This window comes from Convolutriloba macropyga, chromosome 14 (genome assembly GCF_964194025.1).
Source record: "Convolutriloba macropyga chromosome 14, txConMacr16.3, whole genome shotgun sequence".
In the NCBI taxonomy this organism is placed as follows: domain Eukaryota; kingdom Metazoa; phylum Xenacoelomorpha; order Acoela; family Convolutidae; genus Convolutriloba; species Convolutriloba macropyga.
The window spans coordinates 37116486-37122485 of NC_134481.1; positions in this window are offsets into that span (position 1 = coordinate 37116486).

The window sequence follows — 6000 nt, forward strand, 5'->3', positions numbered from 1 at the left end:
GCGTATGTTTTGGTACCTCATGAGTTTTTGATTTGCGTTTAATTGATCAAAGCAATGAAGCTCAAACGCTATCTTTGTAAGCATGTCTGTACATATTGCATAACAGAAGTCATTGCTGAACACGCCCAATAGGTACACCAACTAGGAGCTGACATTAAAATATTAGTCAAAAGTAAGCATGTTGCTTCATTCAATTGTTTTTTGTTAGCGAGCTAATCATCTGAATGTTAAAAATTGTAACCGAAATTATAGAAAGTCTCAGCAAACTTTCAAAAACTAAATGACAAAATTATGAATAAAAATATAAAGATATAACGCAAAAAAAAACTTTCAGAATATTCTTTTTCAATGGGAAAACAATATTGCAAAAAATACTTATTGTATTGTTTTGTTTCCCAATGAATTGTAATCTTTCTTATTGTAATTAGAATCATTTTAAGTTGCATCTTATTAGATATTGTGGAAATGTTTTTTTTTTAATTTTTATAATTAACTTACTCCTTTAATAAATAATTTTGAGATGATTAACATGAGGACCAAAAACTCGAATCTGCAATCAGAGACAAAAAAGGAAGGACGACCAACAAAAAATTTTGCAGGAATTCCTGGTGCCGACTAGGCGTTTTTCATTTTCTTGCGCTAGAACACTGTTAAGAAAATCTATAACGAATTCAAAGATCAAGATTATTTGCTTCAAAGATTTAAAACAATCTTAACTTTCAGCAGTAAAAATGAATTAGTCAGTTATGGCGATGTACAGTTATGCAGACGAAGAATCGTACTAAATATGAAAAATGCCAAAATTTTAATCAATTTTTCATCCGATAGATTTATCAACCAATTGGTTTATTATTATTTTTAACCAGCCCATGCTTTCAATGCCGATCACAGCAAAGTGAAGTATTTTGCAGGCAACTTAATGGAGCAAGAAAAACTTAAAATTATCGCTGGCAGATTTCAATAAAGACCTGCTAAAATCTTAAAAAATAGAGAGAAAATAATCGTCTGCTGGGTCACATTTCTGTAAAACTGTTTTGGATTTAAGAGTATTTGATCCGCTTGCTAAGAGGTGCTATCAACTTCACAAGACCGCCAGCTTCAAAAACCATACATAGGTTGGAAGCAGGAATAACGAAACAAACAAGGATTCATACTCTGACATGATTATATGACATCAGAACAATATCTATTTTTCTGCTTTTGCGCAACTCCGTACTCCGCCTGCCTGGCGCACGATCAAGGCTCAAAGTCCCGCTTTGGAGCTCCCGAATAAACTAAAAGATAGGGGTTCCCTCTTAATGGACGGTTTTAGTGACGCGTTGTTTCTGTGAGTTGCGCTTAAAAAACCATAATCAGTGAACTTGACCTATAGGTTTCAATTAAAGTAAGCAAATGAAAAGCAACTATTATGAGAAATGTATTGTGAGGTACAACATTAATTAACCAAAAAATACGTTATTTAAAAGGACTTGAAGTGAGCGTTTTGCATTTTGCGTATTTGTCAACTGAATATCATTTTTTGGGGATATCGTTTCAAAAAAATTTGGTTTGTTGGATTTCATTCAATAGTTAGTCAGAACTACTCCATTAAAGTGTCAACAGTTACTTCCAATTCAAACAGTATAACTTTGATTGCCACTTTAAATAAAATTGTTATAGGTTTTTAAAGTAATAATGGCAGTTTTAGTTTTCGCCGTAATGTTAATTGTATATTGCATAGCAGTCCTTCATTAAGTAAAACTGTTTTCGATGTAAGGGTATTTGATCTGCTTGCTAATAGGTGTTATCAATTTCTTAAGACTCATAAATTGAATCGAGTTGATTGCAAACGACTGTCAAATTGTTTGCTACGTCAGCAGCTAAATACGGTCTAGTGGCTCTAGATTTAGCTGAATTAAAGGGGCATGAGGTGAGGGCAAAAAGTGGGAGGTTGACGGGGGGGGGGGTATTAATGGTGGGAGGGAATTTTGGCATCATGGGGCCACTTACCTACGTCCATAGCAATTTGCAGGGATCGGGGTTGAGGGGGGGGGCTGCTGTAGGAAAGGGGTGAAAAAGGGGATGGGGGTGTAGGGGGAAAAATTTTAGGAGCCGCCCTTAACACCATAAGTATGCATCTCCGTAACAATCCATGTAGATCGCATTTCTGGAGTAAAATGCGAGGAAAAGCGATCAGAGAACTTAATGCCCTCTGACCGCTACCTGTTTGTCCCGTTTTTGAGGACGAAGAGTCAAATGGTGAGACGAAAAATTGGTCAAACAGACAATTGCCTCCAAAAGACCACAGGACTAATATAATTCCTAAAAACTTTGTTTGTGAGCAATTAAAAAGATACAGATATAGAATTAAACAAAACGAAAAGTCAGCTGAATAGCTCATGTGTCATGTATAGGTAGCCAACGATGATGCAGAAAAACGTTTTTGAAAATCCAAAAGTTTCGTAAATTGACATGCTATTGAAAATGCGGTTCAACTCAAAAGCAGCTTTAAGAAGAGCACCAGACTTAAAACCAATTGATATTGATCACAATATACGTATCTTGTTCAGATAATAAGGGGTACACTGGGACAAAAAAGTGAAGTATCAAAAAACAGACAAAATGAACGAAAAGTAGGACTGGAGTTAAAACACATTTAAATAAAGAAACGTTGAAGATTTAACGGCGCAGCAAACAGCAGAAAAATAGCTGTTAACAACTCCCACTTATTATGATGCCAGGTTGTTCGCGACTCACAATAATCAAGAAGATATCAAATCCAATTAGCAAGAATATGTGAAATGATTTTCTTCAAGACTATTTAACCACTGGACAATTGAAGCAAGAGCAACACAAAGAAAAACGTTGAAAGAGGCTATTGTCTTTTTTCTTTTTTTTTAATTTCTATTTTTGTCCAATTTTGATTCTTGACTTGCTTTCAAAACTTTTTTGATTAATAAAATGATTTAAATGAAGGTGAACAGACACTAACTCAAAACATCTCAAAATTATTTATTAACTCCTTTATAAAAAAATTTTTAGGATATTAATCATAAAGACCAAAAACTGCAATCAGAGACCAAGAAAAAGCAAGGACGGTCAATGAATTTTTTTGCGGGAAATTCAGCGGGACTACGTAGTTTTCATTTTCTAACTCCAGACCACTGTTACGAGAAACTACAACGAAATCAAATATCAAGATTTTTACTTAAAAAGATTTAAAGCAATCTAAGTTTTCAGCTGTAAAACTAATTAGTCACTTATGGCGACGTACAGCTATGTAGACGAATAACTGTATTAAATATGAAAATGCCAATATTTTATTCAATTTTTCATCCGATAGATTTCCCAACCAATCGGAATATTATTTTTAGTCAGCTCATGCTTTCAATACCGATTACAGCAAAGTGAAGTACTTTGCGGGAAAGAAAATTTCAAAAAAACCTGCTTAAATCTTAAAACAAAGGGATAAAATATTGGGGTACTGGATCACGCTTCATTAAAACTGCTTTAGATGTAAAAGTATTTAATTCTTTTGCTAATAGGTGTCATAATTTTTTACCAGATTCATAATTCACCATACTACCAAAGAAGTGAAATATTGACGAAGATTAATTGATTTCCAGAAGACCATCTTCTGTCTATTTTTCTCCAGCATTGAGCGGAGCCAGCCCGTCAGCTTCAAAAACCATACATACGTTGGGAGCAGGAATAATAGAAAAAAAGTATCCCTATTCTGAACTGAATATGTGACATCAGGCAATATTTATCTTCGTTTTTTTCCGCGGCTCCGTACTCTGCCTCCCTGGCGCACGATCAACGTCCCGCTGTCGGAGTTTCCGACTAAACTAAAAGATAGGGGCTCCCTCTTAATGGAAGGTTTTAGTGATGCGTTGTTTCTGTGAGCTGCGCTTAAAAACCATAATCAGTGAACTTGATCTATATATTTCAATTAAAGTGAGCAAATGAAAAGCAACTATTATGAGAAATATATTGTGAGGTTCGTCATTAATTAACCAAAAAATACGTTATTTAAAAAGACTTGAAGTGAGCGTTTTACGTTTTGCGTATTTGTTAAGTGAATATCATTTTTTTGGTGATATCGTTTCAAAAAAATTTGGTTAGTTGGACTTCATGCATTAGTTAGCCAGAACTACTCCATTAAAGTATTAATAGTTACCATACTAATATGGCCTGTCCCTGTCTCTTATTGCTGTTTTTCTGGACGGTCAATAAGACGAACTTAACTTCTTTTTCGAAGCAGTTTTTTATACAATGAAAAATACATAATTGAATGACGTCAAAGGAATTGTTTGCAAACGAATGTCAAATTGTTTGCTTCGTCAGTAGCTAAATACGGTCTAGTGGCGCTAGATTTAGCTTAGTTTCACCGGAGGGATGATTGTTGGGGGGGGGGGGGTGTCTTTGGCATCATGAGGCAACTTACTTTCGTCCATAACAATTTGCAGAGAACGGTGTTGGGTGTAGGAGAGGTTGAAAAGGGGGGATGGGGTGTGGGGTATAAATTTAAGAACCGCCCTAATACGTCTCCAAAAGAGAAATTTACGGAATATCACCAGAAAGCCAAAACAGCTGAGGAGCCAGAGGGTCAATTTTTCGGCGGAGCACTTCACTAACTCAGTCCACTAAATGTTGCCTCAGTTTCAATAATTTTCTTTTCGTCTACAAGTAAAAGATTTCTGGATTCATATTCTGTCAAAGACCACATCCTGAATTGGGAATCACTTTTTTCCTTAATACAATATCAAAACTATAACTCGTCCTACTAGCTCCACTCCATTCACGCATTCAGACAATTCAAAAAATTTATTAAAAAAACACTCGGATTTAAATTCCTGACAGAATATTTATCATCAACAAGCAACAACAATCGGCAATCAACACCCAACCTCAATATCGATCAGGAAGCTGGTACGTTGTCAAATTGCATCTTATCTGTGACGTTTTTTTTTCGACTTTCAACATGGCTTTATGATACCAGATTTTGTTTGACCATTTTATGCCTTTGCCAAGGCTCCTACATTTTTAGGTTTGGCAACCCCATCTTAACACTCCCAAATTATACATTCAAAGTCAACAATCTCAATCCAATCACTTACTGTACTCTGAAATCAATCAATTTGTGCATACCAAATCCCGTACATTTATATATTTTCTTGCCGAGGTATCTTTAATAAAATAATTAAAGTTTTTCAGAATTCTTTTATTCGGCTCCAGTCAACAGTTCAAAAAATTGGAAAAAGATGAGTACAAAAGTGTTTGCTAATATCTATGACCGAAGTTCATAAGAGAAAGGCGCTGAATTATCTTTCAGAATGGTATTAACAAGTTTGCATCTGCAAACGTTATCAAACTTGTTGTTAATTACAACAAAATCAACTTAGCTAGCTCAGAGCAATGAGGACAATTTGTGCAAAATAAAGGGGCAAAATCAACTCCAGTGCAGATTCTCCTGACGAAAATTCTCGAGAAAGACACTTGCTTTAAACCACACACTAACAAACCGACAATAATTGAAAATATTCCACCGATAACCGTCACCTCAGGTATTCAGAGAAAATATGACTCAAATAACTTGACTACAATTATTGGATGTCCATGCGAGGTATAAAAAAAAGCATTTCAGACCCTTATAGAAGCTCAAAAGCTAAACTTAAACAAAAGGCATTCAATTTTCACTACTCAAGTCGGCGATATACAAAAATAGACAGAAGTCGCCAACACGTAAGAAACCACGAAATCACATGATTACAACAAAATCCAATTTCTGCTACAAAAATATTGCAGTTTATCCAATTGTCTCTTTCATTTTTTTCAAATAAATGAAAAAAGTTTAATTAATTTTCCATAATAAGAGATGGCAGACGGAGATACAAAAAACTGGCAAAAATGACCTGCAAAAATATCAATGGTTGATAAAACCTCTGGAGAAGATTGATTGAATTGAAAAGGAATAGGATCTTGTATTTTGGGAAATTCGATCAAATTGTGCTCATTTAG